The sequence below is a fragment of the Mesoplodon densirostris genome, chromosome 10 (genome assembly GCF_025265405.1).
Source record: "Mesoplodon densirostris isolate mMesDen1 chromosome 10, mMesDen1 primary haplotype, whole genome shotgun sequence".
Lineage (NCBI taxonomy): Eukaryota > Metazoa > Chordata > Mammalia > Artiodactyla > Ziphiidae > Mesoplodon > Mesoplodon densirostris.
This window is the reverse complement of record NC_082670.1, coordinates 109,910,396-109,928,266: the sequence shown is the minus strand read 5'-3', so window position 1 is coordinate 109,928,266 and position 17,871 is coordinate 109,910,396.

The following is a 17,871-nucleotide window of genomic DNA, read 5'->3' as shown; positions in this document are numbered from 1 at the left end:
GCCTCCGGGGTCGCTACAGAGGAGCACCTGCCCGCAAGCCGCGGTGCTCAGTGAGGACTGAGGCCGAGGACCAGAGGTGAGTGGGGTCAGGGCTGCTGCCCACACAGTTACAGGAAGACCTGTATGCACTGTAGTCTGAGCTGACGGTTCCCATGGAGTTGTGCAGTGCACAGCCTGTGCAGCTGTACAGGGAGGCCCTGAGTTCGTGAGACAGTTGCGCGGGAGGCCGGCAGAGGAACAGACCTCCCCCTCCTAGTGTCGCGAAGCCCTGTCAGCTTTGCCTCAGACCCCACCCCTCTCCTGGGAAGAAGCAAACAGGAGGGAGAGCCCTGTTAGGGAGTTGAACTCTGGCCTGGACTTGCCATTTTCTCCAAAAGACACTGTTTAAATACCACAGATTGAGATATTTGAAAGTTTAAGGTTTGTTTCTGCTTCTCAGTAGGGCAGAAGCTTGGGAGCAAGATTAGATAAGTTACGGACAATTAAGAAGTTACATTAACAAAACAGCGGCAGAGCTGTGTGGGTTTTCAACCCCGGAGGCTGCACTGGGCTGCGATTCAGGGCGCAGGTGTTGGGCGCTGCCTGTGGCCTGAGTCCTTGGTCTTGGGAGCTGCTCCTCGCTTCTCACCTGGGGGGATGCTCCAGAGGGGCTGCCACACCTGTGACGGGCACATGACCCCGACTGGCCAATAACAGCATCCCTTCTGGTCAGGCTCAGCATGTCACCTGATAGGAATAACGTTTTTCCCTGAGACTGTTGAGAAGGGAGAATACACCTTAATGTGGGGTGTTGTGGGGGTGGGGGGTGCAGAATTCATGAACTTGCCTAAGAGTGACACCAGCTCAAAAACGTGGAGCCAAGAGATGAGGGAGAGAGAGACAAACCTCCTGGACCCAGCCCCACCTGTAGACGACATGTACTGTGGCCTTCAGTTACATTAGCCAACAGGTTCTTTCTTATGGCTTTGCCCAAATGGATCTCTCCCCTGGGATGTAAGGAGTGAGCCCCGCTCGTTTGGGAGTGTTCGACTGGCTGCCTGACCTGAGACGTGCCACGGGTACACACCCAATGTAAAACATCTCAGTAAATTGTTTATGTTGATGACGTGTTGAAATGATCATCTGTTGGAGAGACAGACTTAAATAAGATGATATTAAATTAAGTTTTACTTGTTTCTGTTCACTTTTCAAATATGGCCACTAGAAAATTTAAAATTACATTTCTGGCTCATGTTCTGTTTCCACTGGACAGAGTAGGACTAGACCAGTTTTCTAGGGATTCCAGGGATGAAGGAGCATGGGTGTGTGTGTGTGTGTGTGTAGGTGTGTAGGTGTGTAGGTGTCCGTCTTAACTACTGCTTCTTTGGAGAGTGAGTTCTGCTAACCAGAGGGGTTCTTGGTTTTCTGGGCTCAGCAAGTTTGAGGAGAGAACTGGGGAAGAGAGGAAATGCTTATTTTTGTTTCCTAAGCAGCTTTGCTGAGCTGCAGGTAACATACCACACAGTTCACCACTCAGAGTGTACAGCTGAGTGCTTCATGTGCACACAGCTGTATGACCACTGTAATCCCTTTTAGAACCCGGTCGTTGCCCCAGAAGAGCCCCATACTCTTTAGCTTCCACTTCCTCCCTTTCTCCACACCCCCAGCCCCTGCCCCACTCACGTGCTCTCTGTCTCCATCGATCTGCCTGTTCTGGACACTTCATATAAATGCAGTCACACAATATGTGTGGCCTTTTGTGTCTGGTTTCTTTCCCTTAGCATAATGTTTTCAAGGTTCATCCCTGTGGTAGCCTGTGTCAGTGCTTCGTTCCTTTTTATGGCTGAATAATACTCCATTGCATGGCTGGACCACACACTGTTCATTCATCAGTTGACGGGCATTTGAGTTGTTTCCAGTTCTTGACTTATGAACAATGCTGCTGTGAACATTTGTGTACACGTTTTCATGTGGATATATGTTCATTCTCTTAGGCCTGTACCTAGGAGTGGAATTGCTGGATCATATGGTAACTCTGTGTTTAGTTATTTAAGGAACTGCCAGGCTAGTTTCCACAGTGTCTGCACCATTTTACATGCCCACCATTAGTGCACAAGGGTCCCCATTCCTCCAAATTCTCACCAACACTAGTGATTGTTTGCCTTTTTGACCATGGCCAGCCTAGTGGGTGTGAAGTCGTGTATCATTGTGGTTTCGATTTGCATTTCCCTGGTGGCTAGTGACACTGAGCATCTTTTCATATGCTTATTGGCCACTTACTGGCTATATATTTTCTTTAGAGAAACATCTACTCAGATCCTTTTCCCATTTTTAAGTTTGGTTATTTGTCTTTTCATTATTAAATTGTAAGAGTTCTCTATATATTATAGATACAAGTTCACTATCAGATACATGATGTGCAAAATTTTTTCTCCCATTCTGAGTTTTCTTTTCTTTCATTCTTTTTTTTTTTTTTTTTTTTTTTGGCTGTGCCACGCAGTTTGTTTGCAGGATCTTAGTTCCCTGACCAGGGACTGAACCAGGACCACGGCAGTGGAAATGCTGAGTTCTGACCACTAGACCACCAGGGAGTTCCCTCTTTTCACTTTCTTTTTTTATAAAATTTTTTTCCCACTTTCTTGATGTTGTGTTTTAAATGCTTAACTTTTAATAAAAGAATGGGAAATGTGATGTTGGGTTCAGGGGTGACGGATGGAAGCCGGAGACAGATTAGAGCAGGCAGGCAGAGTGGTGCCTGGGAGAGACAGGAGACTGAACTCTGAAACACAGGACACTGAGGCCTTCACACCTGTCACTTCGTGATAAACTCTGTTTCTTTTAATATTTTTAAAATTGTAAAATACATATAAGAAAACTTAACAGGCTTCCTTGGTGGCGCAGTGGTTGAGAGTCCACCTGCTGATTCAGGGGACGCGGGTTCGTGCCCCGGTCCAGGAAGATCCCACATGCCGCAGAGCGGCTGGGCCCGTGAGCCATGGCTGCTGGGCCTGCGTGTCCGGAGCCTGTGCTCCGCCACGGGAGAGGCCACAACAGTGAGAAGCCCGCGTACCGCAAAAAAAGAAAAAAAAGAAAACTTAACCATCTTAACCATGTTTAAGTGCCCAGTTCCGTGGCACTGAGCACATTCACACTGCAGTGCAGCCATCGGCACCGTCACGTCCAGAGCTTTCTCATCCTCCCAACCGGAAGCTCTGTCCCCATCAGACACTAACCCTCCCCTCCCCTCCCCTCCCCAGCCCCGGCCCCCACCGTCTACTTTCTGTCTCTATGAATCTGACTCTTCTAGGGACCTCATCTAAGTGGATCACACAGTATCTGTCCTTTTGTGATTGGCTGATATCACTGAGCATAACGTCCACAGGGTTCATCCACGTTGTCCCATGAGCCAGAATGTCCTTCCTTTTTATGTCTGACTAATATTCCATTGTGTGTATGGACCATATTTTGTTTCTCCCTTCATCTGAGGATGGACATGGGGGGTAATTTACCTTTTAGCTGCTATGAATAATGCCATGAGAGAGCAGACACTTCTTTAGAGACCCAGCCCTCAGTTCTTTTGGGCACATGCCCAGAAGTGGGATTGCTGGGTCATACGGTGATTCTATGTTTAATTTTTTGAGGAACTGCTATAACGGTTTCCACAGTGGCTGCACCATTTTACATTCCCATCAGCAGTGTGTTGGGGTTCTGATTTCTCCACATCCTTGTGAACACTTGTTATTTTCTGTGTGGTTTTTTTCCCTCCTGATAGGAGCCTTTGTAATGAGGTGGTATATCATTATGGTTTTGATTTGAATTTCCCTAATGATTAGTGATGTTGAGCATCTTTTCATTTGCTTATTACCATGTGCATATCTTCTTAGGATCTATTCAAATCCTTTGCTCATTTCTCAATTGGACTTTTGGGTTTTTTTGAGTTTCAGGAGTTCTCTCTATATTCTGGATATTCATCCTTTATCAGTATGTGATTTGTAAATATTTTCTCCCATTCCGTGAGTTGCCTGTTACTCTGTTGATACTGTCTTTTGATGCACAAAAATGTTTAATTTTCATGAGGTCCAGTTTGTCCATTTTTTCTTTTGTTGCCTGTGCAAAGAAAAAACTTTTATTTTCTCTGAAATTATCTTAATTTCATTTCATCCTTTCCTTTGAAGGACAGTTTTACCAGGTACACAATTCTGTTGTTATTTTCTGCCATTGCCATGGCCTCCGTCATTCCTCTCAAGAAGTTGGCTGTCTTTCCTTGAAGGTGATCTTCTTTACTGGCTACTTTAGTGTCTGCTTTCCACCTTTGGTGTTCTGCACTTTCCATCCCATGTCTGCCTGATCGTCACATCACAGCTATGGCAGAATGTTCTGGATATCGACACTTCCAGTGGGGGCCATCCAGAGGCCATTTCTTGGCCTTTCCAGCCATGGTGCTGCGGCTTTGTTCCCCTCATTCAACACCTTTCTCATGGCATTGCTGGAGTGTTTGTTTTGTGTAAGGAGCCCTCATGGCCATGGGGCCTCACCCGTGACCACACTGCGCTGAGCTGCATTTTGCCTTTCGTTTGAGTTGCACCAGCTCTGACCCCAGTGCCTCTGAGGAAGGTCGTGGGGGGGGGGGCGGGGCTTATGGTTCCCAGGTGGTGGGTTGGGGAGCCTCCATCCCCCATGCGCTTCCAGTTCTCTCCTTCCCTTGTTCCTACTACCCCCCCTACTCATGCAGCATTGTGGCCACCGCACAGATCACCATTATTTCTCTGGGTGAGCTGCACCAAGGCACAGAATGCTGTCCAGGAGTGTCACTGCCCAGCCCCAGCCTCTGACAGTTCCTTATACACCACCAGGGCTCCTCCCTGGCCTTTCTTGAAATCTGAGAGTCTTTTCCAGCAGTCCCCTTCCCTGCCTGCAGCCCCTGGCCCATATGTAGTATCAGGGGCATCTGTCCAGAGCCGCCGTGGCCACGAGCAGCTGAGAGGTTGGAGTGCTCCTCAGCTGAGCTCCCCACTGGTTGAGACTGTCCCCTCTGCCTCCATCCACTGAGGTCAGTGGACAGCTGGGGATCCTGCTTGGGCATCACTGAGAAGGCTGTGAAGCCTCGGCACTACCTTACGGCAGGCAGCTCTGGGTTAGGGAGCAGCTGCTAAGCCTCAGAGCCACTCCACTGCAGGGGCGAGCTCCCAGCATGCCTGATTAAGCCCACTAAATCTCTCGGGTGGGGGCCCTTGAAGGCGGACAGGCAGCTGCTCTTGACTTTCAGATTCCTGCCAGTTGAAATACTTCCATAGCAACTGACTCTCAGAACCCCTCCTGCAGGGAGGAGGCTGGTTTGGAGTCAGGAGAAGGAATGTCCCCGGCTCCTTGCACAGGGGCTCACAGACCCGCCGGGATGGCCAACGTGATGAGCAGATAGGCTGTTGCCCTGGCGTGGGGTCCTGGGTTATGACCGCTGGATTCTAGAAACTGAACAAGCATCAAGTCTAGTTATTCTCAGGTTTGTGAGTCTGACTTCTCCATCCGTTTAATCAGGTGCCACCTTCTGGCGAGACCTCTGGCCAGCCGTATCCCCAGGGCTGTCTCAGCCTCTGCTCTGCTCTGTCTGTCTCCCAAGCATAGGTCATCATCATTTTCTGTGTCTTGTTGATTGCCCTGTGAGGCAGGGGCTTTGTCTGTCTTGGTCCCTGCTGGGTCTTCTGTACCTAGAACAGTGCCTGGCACACAGTAGGCCCTCAGGAAATGTCTGCGGAATGAGTGATGTGGGGATACCCAGTTTCTGCACATGCACGGCTGCACTTCCATGTGGACGCCTCACTGGTCTTCAGCCAGTGCGTTGGCATCCGTTTCTCCTGCAGGTGAGCAGAGATGTCACCCATTCAGAGACAGGATTATCTGTTTCCACAGCCTGCTCGCATGGTTCTGCAGGACCCCGTACAGGCAGACCTTGTTTTACTGTGCTTCTCAGATACTGTGCTTTTTACAAATAAGGCTTGTGGCAACCCTGCCTGGAACTAGTCTACCAGCGCCACTTTTCCAACAGCATTTGCTCACTTTGTGCCTCTGTGTCACGTCTTGGTAATTCTTGCAATGTTTCAAAGTCTCCACCAGCAAAAGAATTACAAAACACTGAGGGCTCAGATGATGGTTAGCATTTTTTAGTAAGAAAGTAGGTCTTAACTCAGGCAAGTACCTTTCTTTAGACATGATGCTATTGCACACTTAATAGACTGTAGTATAGTGTAAACATAACTTTCGTATGCACTGGGAAACCAAAAAATTCACGCAGCTTGATTTATTGAGATATTCGCTATATTGAGGTGGTCTGAAGCCAAACTTGGAAGAGCTCCAAGGTATGCCTCTTATTAGTTGTGATTGATAACTTCCCATCTCAGAGCAGAACCTCTGGGCTTTGGAGAAATCACGTGCCCTCCTACACTGAGGACCATTTTCCCCAACCCCATGACTACGGCTCCCACTTAGCTCTGTGTCCGAACTCCACCATCCTACGCAGAAGTCACCATGGAGTCAGTTCAGGTGGCTCCAAGGCTGCCAGGGTAGATTGAGTGCAGGAGTGTCCCTGTTCTACTCCCAAAGACATTCTATGAAGCCACCATCAATCACCCTGATACCAAAACCAAAGACACTACCAAAAAAGAAAAATTACAGGCCAATATCTTTGATGAATATAGATGTAAGAATTCTCAACGAAATATTAGCAAACTGAATCCAACAACATATTAAAAAAATGATACACTGTGACCAATTTGGATTCATCCAGGGTTATAAGGATGGTTCAACATACACAAATCAATCAGTGTGATACACCACATCAACAAAAGAAGAGATTAAAAACCACATGATCATCTCAATAGATGCAGAAAAAGCATTTGTTAAATTTCAACATCCATTCATGATAAAAACCCTTATAAAAGTGGGTAAAGAGGGAACATATCTCAACATAATAAAAGCTATTTATAACAAACCAACAGCCAATATAATACTCAATGGTGAAAGCCTTCCCACTAAAATCTGGAACAAGACAAGGATGCCCACTCCCACCACTTCTATTCAACATAGTATTGCAAGTCCTAGCTACAGCAATCAGACAAGGAAAAGAAAAGGTATTCAAATTGGTAGGGAAGAGGTAAAATTGTCATTATATGCAGATGACATGATACTATATATAGAAAACCCTGAAGACTCCACACAAAAATTACTAGAACTGATAAATGAATTCAGCAAGGTAGCAGGATGCAAGATTAAAATACAGAAATCGGTTGCATTTCTTTACATTAACAATGAAATATCAGAAAGGAAATGTAAACAAACAATCCCCTTTAAAATTACATCAGAAAAGTACTTAGGAATAAACCTCACCAAGCAGGTGAAAGACGTACATGATGAGAACTACAAAACATTAATAAAGGAAACCGAAGTTAATTCAAAGAAATGGAAAGATATCCCATGCTCTTGGATTGGAAGAATTAATATTGTTAAAATGGCCATACTACCCAAAGCAATGTAGAGATTTAATGTGATCCCTACCAAATTACCCATGACATTTTTCACAGAACTAGAACACATAATCCTAAAATTTACATGGAACCACAAAGGACCCAGAATTGCCAAAGCAATCCTGAGGAAAAAGAACAAAGCAGGAGGCACAACCCTCCCAGACTTCAGACAATACTAGAAAGCATGGTAATCAAAACTGTGTGGTATTGACACAAAACGGACATATGGATCAACAGAACAGATCAGAGAGCCTAGAAATAAACCCACACACCTACTGTCAATTAATCTTCAACAAAGGCAAAAATATGCAATGGGGAAAAAGAGTCCCTTCAGCAAGTAGTGTTGGGAAAGTTGGACAACCACATGTAAATCAATGAAGTTAGAACACTCCCTTACACTATACATAAAAATAAATTCAAAATGGCTTAAAGACTTAAATATAAGATAGGACACCATAAAGCCCCCAGAAGAGATCATGGCAAAACATTCTCTGACATAAATCATACCAAAATTTTCTTTGGTCAGTCTCCCAAGGCAATAGAAATAAAAGCAAAAATAAACTAATGGGACCTAATCAAACTTACAAGCTGTTGCACAGCAAAGGAAACCATAAACAAAATGAAAAGACAACCTACAGACTGGGAGAAAATATTTGCAAACGAAGTGACTGACAAGGGCTTAATTGCCAAAATATACAAACAGCTGATACAACTCAACAACAACAAAAAACAAACAACCCAATCAAAAAATGGGCAGAAGACCTTGATAGACATTTCTCCAAAGAGACATACAGATGGCCAATAGGCACATGAAAAGATGCTCAACATCACTAATTTAATTAGAGAAATGCAAATCAAAACTACAATGAGGTACCACCTCATACCAGTCAGAATGGCCATCATTAAAAATCTACAAATAACATGCTGGAGAGGGTGTGGAGAAAAGGGAACCCTCCTACACTGTTAGTGGGAATGTAAATTGGTGCAGCCACTATGGAAAACAGTATGGAGGTTCCTCAGAAAGCTAGAAATAGAGCCACCATATAGTCCAGCAATCCCACTCCTGGGCATATATCCATAGAAAACTCTAATTGAAAAAGATACATGCATTTATAGCAGCATTATTTACAGTAGTCAAGACATGGAAGCAACCTGAATGTCCATCGACAGATGAATGGACAAAGAAGATGTGGTATATGTACACAGTGGAATATTACTCAGCCATAAAAAAGAATGAAATAATGCCATTTGCAGCAACATGGATGGACCTAGAGATCATACTAAGTGAAGTAAGTCAGACAAAAATATCATATGATATTGCTTATATTTGGAATCTAAAATATGACACGGATGAACATATCTGTGAAACAGACTCAGACACAAGAGAACAGACTTGTGGTTGCCAAGCAGGGGGTGGGGGAGAGATGGATTGGGAGTTTGGGGTTAGCAGATGCACGCTATTATATTTAGATGGATAAACAACAAGGTCTAACCGTATAGCACAAGGAACTATACCCTGTGATAAACCACAATGGAAGAGAACATAAAGGAGAGTGTATATATATATTTGTATAACTGAGTCACTTTGCTATGCGGCAGGAATGAACACAACATTCTAAATCAATTCTACTCCAATAAAATGGAAAAAAGAAAAAAGGGTCCCGCATCCTTACTCCTCCCTGTTACATGCTAGGCTGCCTCTCCCTTGAGGATGCAGGGCCCATCCCCCCACCCCTGGAGTCTGGGCTGGCCCTGTGACTTGTTCTGACCCAGAAAATGTGGCTGAAGTGTTGGTGTGCCTGTTCTGAAGGCAGGCCTCGAGGGCCTTCAGCGGTCACTTTCTCCTGACTCACGGGAACAAACATGGGCCCACCTGCTAGCGGATGACAGACCATGTGGAGGAGAGGCTGGCTGCCCAGGCAAAGGCCAGCCAAGACCAGCCTACAGCCAGCTGACCTCAGACAGTTGGCCTGCCGGCCCGTGAGCAATAATTAGTGCTTGTGATTTTAAGCCACAGAGTTTGGAGTGGTTGGTTAAGCATAAGGTTGCCAGATAAAACACAGGACACTTAGTTAAATTTGAATCCCAGATAAACTACAGAAATGGGTTGCTTATCTGAAATTCAAATTTAACTGGGTGTCGTGGTGTTCTTATTTGCTAAATCTGGCAACTCTAGTTAAGCAGCAGTGTTATGGACTGAACTGTGTCTCCCCCCTGTACTTTAGAACGGGAGTGTGTTTGGAGATTGGGCTTTGAAGAGGTGATTAACTTAAGTGCGACCTCCTGCTGCCGCCGGGCGGCCCCGCCCCCGCGGCACAGCGCCTGCGCCAGACTCCCGCGCGCGAGCGCGCGCCCCCCCCCGCCCCCCCCCAGTCCTCGCGGCCGCGGCCTACAGTCACCCTGTCCGGAGTCGAGCCCGGCGCTCACTGGGCCGCCCTGGCCGCCTACCCCGGCTCTGGGTGTGGCGCCTGCCCACCGGCCACACCTCTTGTCCTCGCAGTTAGGGTTAGGGCTCCCAGAACCTTCCGGAGTCCGCAGAGCAAAGCCTGACAGAACGGAACTAGGGCTTCCCAGAACCTTCCGGAGTCCGCGGAGCAAAGCCTGACAGAACGGAACCAGGGCTTCCCAGAACCTTACGGAGTCCGCGGAGCAAATCCTGACAGAACGGAACCAGGGCTTCCCAGAACCTTCTGGAGTCCGCGGAGCAAAGCCTGATAGAACGGAACCAGGGCTTCCCAGAACCTTCTGGAGTCCGCGGAGCAAACTCTTGAGTAAAAGGGAACCAGAGCTCCCCGGGAGGCCCTGGGCTCACGGAACCTTCTCGAGTGCGCCACGCAGCCCTGCCCCGCTGGCCCAGTGCTGGCGGCTGGTCCTGCGGCCGCTGGGCCATCGCCGCCCGTCTTCGCAGCGGGCTGCTCTGACCCTCCCTGGCGCGGGCCGCGGCCGTGCGGCGTGGCCGCCTGTTCTCGGTGGACTGCGGGCTCCCGGGGCAGCGCCTCCCGCCCTGCCGACTCCTAGGCCTGGGGCAGCGGCCCGTTGGCGAGCGCGCCTTGGCCCTGGTTTCCCAGTTATCTGCTGCGCCACGACCAGTCAGGTGCTAAAGACGGAAACGTCTCTGAGTCGCGCCGTTTCGGAGGGTCCCTGCCGGTGTGGCCGGAGGTGGGGCAGCTCCTCGTCGCAGCGCCTGTCCGCCCCATGGGACCTCTCAAGTGTCGTTACAACGCAGCGGGTGGTCCAGAGAGCCAGGACGAAGTCCCGGTGCCTCCAGAGTCACCTGTGTCGTCACCCAGTGCGGCCGCTCCGACTGGGCAGGATGACCGGGGCCGTGACACCGACGGGCAGGATCCCGGGGCCGCTCCCGGTCCAGGTGGAGAGGCACCAGGTCCCCCCGAGCTCGCACCGTGACGCCTGGGGGCTGGAAGGTAAGCCCCGCGGCTCGGGGGCTCTGCTCACGGGCAGGGCGGCCAGAAAGAGCCGCCAGGGACATCTTGTCCTTTCCTCAGTTCTGAAGTGAGGCTGTGATTTATCATAGGAACTTTGTGTTTGCTCTCCGTCCCCATGCCTGGCCTGGAGCTCCTAGAACCCTTGGAGTTTCCTGAGTGCTGAGAGGGAGGAGGGTGTCCTTCTGCTCCCGAGGTGACTTTTGGAAAGTCTCATGGTCCCATAAGGGTGGGGGCTGATGATGAGAGGGTTGGAATTTTTTCAGTCCCCCACCCCCCGCCGCCCCGCACCGTGGAGCGGAGGGCAGAGGGCTGGGGATGGAGTCCGCTCACCAGTGGCCAGTGGCTTAATGAGCCACGCCTGGGTCCTGAGGCCTCCATTAAACCCCCAGCGAGAGGGTCCGGAGAGCTTCCCGGTGGGTGGGCACGTGGTGATTCGCGGACAGGTGTGGGCTTGGGGAGGGCCGTGAAGCCCGTGCCTTTTCCCTGTTAAAAACAGAATTCAGCTGAGTCCATCTGAAAGCTCCGATTGGCTGTATTTTGGATTGGTGAGGCGGGCAGCGTGCAATTAGCAGATGGAAAGGAGCTGAGGGGCTGAGCAGGATGAAGGACTTTCATAGGCGGACGGAATTACACGGGCAGAAAGCGGGTTGCTTATGGCGAGGTCGCTGTCCGATAGGGGAGGCAGGGCCTCCCAGGCAGGTGCTGGTGGTCTGGTTTGAGACCCCATTGCTGGGCGAGCCGAGACCAGAGTTACGTCTAAGTTTGGTGACCTGTTGTCTTTGCCTTGCCCTGTGCGTCCCTTCCGTCTGGCTGTTCCGGAGTCATCTCCTTCTACAGTAAATCCGTAATCTCATGGGTAACAGGTTTCTCTGAGTTCCGTGAGCCATGCCAGCAAATTAACCGAAGCCGGGGAGGGGGTTGTGGGAGCCTCCAGTCTACAGCCGGCGCCACAGAAGCACAGGTGACAACCTGGACTTGCGTTTGGTGTCGGGGGCCGGGGGCATGTCATGGGGCTGAGCCCCTAACCTGACGTTCCCTCCAGGTAGAGAGTGTCGGAACTGAGTTGAATTGCAGGATCCCCAGCTGGTGTTGGAGAATTGTTTGGTGGTGTGTTACAAAACACATACATTGGAACTAGTATCAGAATTGTAGGGATATTTAATTCAATTATTTTCATTGCTTCTTGTTTATTAACATAAACATTTAAGGCTATGAATTTTCCTCTGAGGAACATTAGCTCCGATGTACTGTTTTTAGTATATCTGGATATTCCAAATGTGGGTTTTGATTTCTTCTTTAATCCAAATGTTGCTTAAGAGAGAGCTTTACAATTTCCAGGTAAAGGGCCTTTATATTGGTTTTACGTCCTTGTATTGAATTGTGAATAGAGACTTCTCCTGTACTTATTTTTTAACCTAATAAAATGTGTAAAGCTTAAAAATCCAGATTGTAGCGTCTGAAGCTTAGAACAAGACTCCTGTGCCCTGTCCTGCGCAGACCCTCCCCCGCAGCAGCTCTTTCCAGCCCTTTCACATGCGTGTCCCTCTCGGTCTCAAGGTCAGAACCGCTGATTCTGGGCACTTGGCTGTTAGGCGTAGTCTGCTGAGGTCATCTTTGTAGGATCAGGATGCAGCTTTTTATATACCCTCCTGCCTCGTGCACACGCTCCCTTCGTGTCCTGCATTTAACCTGAAACGTCACAGTTTCGGGTTTAAGTCAGTGTCCCGAGGTTCTGCTGCTCTGGGTGTGGATGTGTTCACAATATCCCTGACCCCATTGTTTTCTGAGGCACTTTTCCCCTGGAATGGCCTTCCTTGCTTTTGTTGTATTGTTATTCAGACACGTCAGGTAATCTGCCAACTTAAATGGACGGCAGCCCCGGAGCCCTGCGTGCTCACCTGGAGGGTGCCGTGGTCGCCTCGGTCCTGGGTGCATCCCGGGTCTGGGGTCCCCATGCCTCTCCCTCCCCGGCTTGTGCCCTCGTGTAGCCGAGTGCATTCTCGGGGGCTCCTTCCTATGGGAAGGCAGAATTTTTGAGACCTTGGTGTCCAGAAATACTGTATTTTACATACTCTTTAAAATGCATGTTTTCCACTTATCCTGAACTCCAGGTGGGAGTATGTTTTCCCTCAGTATTTGGGCATCGTCCAGCTTCCGTGTTGCTGCGGAGAAGGTGGACGCCCCTGGCCTCCTGAGCTTGTGGGCCCTGAGCTGGCCCGACGCAAGTGTCTGTGGCATTGATGTGTCTTAGTTGGGGTCCTTTTTCATTCGTTGGCCCTTCGCGAGGCCTCTCAATGTGGAAACTAATGTTATTCAGTTCTGGAATGTTCTCTATTGTTTTCTGGATAATTTTCTGTCCTTAGTTTTCTCTAGTCTTCCTCAATTCCTGTTATTCAGACGTTGGACGTCTTGGATCGACTATCTGAGTTTCTTATGTTTTCTTCCCTTTTGTCCTTTTATCTTACTCCCTGGAAGATTTCCTCAAGTTTGTCTTCCAGTCATCCTATTTAATTTTAAAATTTGTGCTCCCACAAACTTAATTTCTAAGAGCTCCTTAGAAATTGTTCCCTGAATTTCCTTTGTTGTTTCCTTTATGGATCTTCTCTTATTGCTCTGCAGGTATTCATTTTAGTTTTACTTTGAAGTTTGGCTCTGGTGCCTGCATCAGAGGCCCTCTGAGACCCTCTGTTTTACTCTCTGTTTTCCATGTTTGAAGCTTTCTCCCGGTGATCCTTGCCTGTGTCTTCATATTTAGAAGGGAGGCACTAAAAGCTGATTAAACACATAATGAGTATTAGTAAGAGCTGAAACTGGCAGTTACCCCAGTGCCCATCAACAGTAGGATGGAGGAAGCCGTGTATTCCACAGCGGATACTGTGTTGCGGTGAGAGTGAGTGATGTGTACACACATTCGTACGGGCAGTTCTCACACATGTGATGCTCAGCAGAAGCCGTGCACACACATGATTCAACTTACAGAACCGTAAAAACAGCAAAAGGAATCTGCGTCACCAGACGTCAGCACAGTGGTTGTCTTTGAAACAGAGTGGGGCTGGCAGGGGATGAGGGGCTTCTGGGATGCTGGTGACAGGTGTGTTGGGTTAGCGAAAATCCATCCACATCACAGTTAAAAGCATATGAATGAAACTGTGTGTCTGGGGTGGGGCTTGTGGATGGGTGTTCTCCTGGTGGTGACCCCACGCCCTCCCCCTGGTGCATGTGCTGTGAGTGCGCCAGGCAGGGGTCTGGGGTCTCATGACCCCACGTGCAGACTTTCTCCGGCTCCCCACTTTCTCAGTAAGGAGGCTCCCATATGCCCCAGAGAGCCTCTGGTTCCCCTTCTGCAGAGAGTAGAACCGCTGTCTTCTTTGGGGTGGGGAAGGGGGTCCCCTGGCTGCACAGGTCGGTGGGGAGCCGTGCCATCCAGCCGCCAGACCCGTCTCCAAGGAACCCGGCATCTCCAATTTGCGGCCTTTCTGGGACTCTTGAGTGTGAGGTGGGTTCTGCGTGGCTCCCCCAGTCCTGGCATCCAAACAGTGTTCACCTCCCTGTATCTTCTCTGTTGTTTTTCTGGGCCTGCGATTAGTGAGTGAGGGGCCATCTGGACTGATTGTCTGATACTTCTTTTTTCTCTCATTTTCATCTCCCTTTCCTTTTGTTCTACTTCCTATTAGATTTCTTCAACTTTATGTTCCAATCCTCATGTAGATTTTTAAAAAACAGCTGTCATAGCTTTACATTTTTAATTAACCTGTTTATCTCGAGATAGTCCCATGCAATTATAAGAAATAATAAAGAGGGATCTCATGGACTCTCTACCCAGTTTCCCCCAGTGGTGACCCAGGAAAGTATCAAAACCAAGATACTGACATTGATGCAGTCAAAATGCAGAACATTCCACCACCAGGATCTCTGTACTACCCTTTTACAGCCACACCCACCTCTCCCTCCATCCCTGGTCCCAGGCAGTCACTTGGCTGTTCTCCAGTTTTATCATTTTGTCATTTCAAGAGTGTGTGTGAATGGAATCACGCAGTGTGAAGCCTTCTGTGACTGGCTTTTTTCCACTCAGTGTAATCCCCTGCAGAGTCACCCTGGTTGTCCTGTGTGTCCGTAGTCTGTTCCTTTATTGCTGAGCAGAATTCCATGGTGCGGGTGGACCACAGTCTGTTTAACCATTTACCTGTTGAAGGACATCTGAATTGGTTCAGTTTTTGACTGTTATAAATAAAGCCACTGTGGATATTCGTATTCAGATTGTTGCAGGAACGTAAGTTTTCATTTCTCTGTGACAAATGCCCAAGAGTGCAACTGACGATAGTTGCATGTTTAGTTTTATGAGAAACAGCCACTTTTCCTGAGAGGCTGCACCCATTCACAGAAATGTAAAAGCAATGCAATTTCTCTGCATTGTCACCAGCATTTGGTGTTATCACTATTTAAAATTTTAGCCATCGTGGTAGGTGTATCTCATTGCAGTTTTTTTTTTTTTTTTTTTTGCGGTATGCGGGCCTCTCACTGTTGTGGCCTCCCCCGTTGCGGAGCACAGGCTCCGGACGCGCAGGCTCAGCGGCCATGGCTCACGGGCCCAGCCGCTCCGCGGCATATGGGATCCTCCCAGACCGGGGCACGAACCCGTATCCCCTGCATCGGCAGGCGGACTCTCAACCACTTGCGCCACCAGGGAGGCCCTCGTTGCAGTTTTAACTTGTATTTCCCTAACGGTGATGATGTTGCGCATCTTGCTGTGCTCTTATTTGCCATCTGTCTGTCTTCCTCAGTGAAATGTCTGTTCATGTCTTTTGCCCATTTTCTAATTGGATTGTTTGTTTTTTTTTACTGCTAACTTTTGAGAGTTCTTTGTATATTCTAGAGACTAGTCCTTTGTTGGACTTGTGGTTTGCAAATATTTCTCCCAGTCTGTAGCCTTTCTTTTCATTCTGTTAATATGGTCCTTTGCAAGCAAAAATGTTTGATTTTGATGAATTCCAGTTTATCAGTTTTTCCTTTTATGGATCATGCTTTTGGTGACAAGTATAAGCACTGGCTCTAGATCATGAAGATTTTCTTCTGTTTTTTTTTTCTGAAAAGCTTTATAGTTTTACCTTTTACATAAATCCCATGATCCATTTTGAGTTAATTTTTATATAACAGGTGAGGTTGAAGTTCATTTTTTTTTTTGCAGCTATCATCTGAAAAAGTTGATTATTAGATTTATTTTTTTTAGAACAGTTTTAGACTTACAGAAACGTTGAGTCAATTGTTTGGAGAGTTCCCTTATAATCTGCCTCTCTCACACTTAGCTTCTCTTATTATAAGCATCTTACATTAACGTGGTGCACGTGTTCCAATTAATGAACCAATATTAGTGCATTATTGTTAACTGAAGCCCATAGTTCACACTTACTGTTGTACATTCTGAGGGTTTTCACAATGCATATAGTTGTGTGTCCACCATTACAGTCCCATGCAGAGTAGTTTCACTGCCCTAAAAATGCCCGTGCTTAGTAATCACTGACCTTTGTACTGTCTCCGTAGTTTTGCCTTTTCCAAAATGTCATAGATTTGGGATCATGTGGTATGTAGCCTCTTCATACTGACATCTTTCAGTTAGCAATAGGCATTTAAGGTTCCTCCATGTATATACTTCTGTGTTTGTGGCTTGATAGCTCCTTTTTTTTTTTTTTTTTTTTTTTTTTTTTTTTTTTTTGCGGTAGGCGGGCCTCTCACTGTTGTGGCCTCTCCCGTTGCAGAGCACAGGCTCCGGACGTGCAGGCTCAGCGGCCATGGCTCACGGGCCCAGCCGCTCCGTGGCATATGGGATCCTCCCGGACCGGGGCACAAACCGGTGTCCCCTGCATCGGCAGGCGGACTCTCAACCACTGCGCCACCAGGGAAGCCTACTCCTTTCTTTTTTATCACTGAATAATATTCTCTGGTATGCATGTATCACATTTGTTTAGCCACGCAACTGTTGACAAATATTTTGAATGCTTCCAAGTTTGGGCAATTATAAATAAAGCTGCTATAAACATAGCAGTAGGTTTTGTCTGGACGTTAAGTTTTCAACTCACTTGGGTAGATACCTAGAACCATGGTTGCTGGATTATATGGGAGGACCATGGTTCACTTTGTAAGAAGCCTCCAGTCTTGCAGAAGAGCTCTACAATCTTGCATTCCCACCAACAGCGAATGAGCGTTCCTGTTGCTCCACATCCTCACCCACTTTTGGTGGTGGTGTTTTTTAAAACGAGCATAGTGTTGTTGTTTTGTGGACTGGATGTAGCATTTCTTTTGTCTCTATAAGAATACTAATTAGCACTTTTTTGCAAGTGTCCTTCTGTTTCCTACTTTACTTTGGTTGCTTCAGTTCTCTTTCCTATGGTCATTTTGTTCTCTGTCCTTCATGTTGGGGCTTTCTGCATACGTCTGGACATCCTTGGCTTTCCATTCACAATCAAGAGCTAACTGGATGCTCTGCGCTCTTGGGCTGGGCTTTTTGGTTGGTGAGTGGGCAGGAGCAGCTGTTTTATTGGGGGCAGGCCAGACGTCTGATCTTCTACTGGGTGGAGGAGGTGGGCAGCCTCCTTCCTGCTGGTGGTGTATGTGGGGTGGAGGGGCAGTCTGGGGGGGTGTCCACTCTGCATCAGACCTGGGCCTCGTCCTTGTGGCCTCATGGACTCACCTCCCCGTTCAGCACAGCCACAGAGGGAGTCTGCAGTCCTGCCCGGCGCAGGCGGGTCGGGAGGGGGGGGTTGGCGTCTGCCGGGTGTCGGGCGCGGGCCTCACAAGGGACTTGCTGTAGTGCGTAGAGACTCCAGTCCAGCCTTGGTTTTCTTCCTGGCGCCCCTTCCCTCTCCTGCTGGTGCTGTCGCGCCTCTGCGGGGACACGGGCTCAGTCTCAGCAGTTCTCTTCGCTGTCCCTTGGGGTT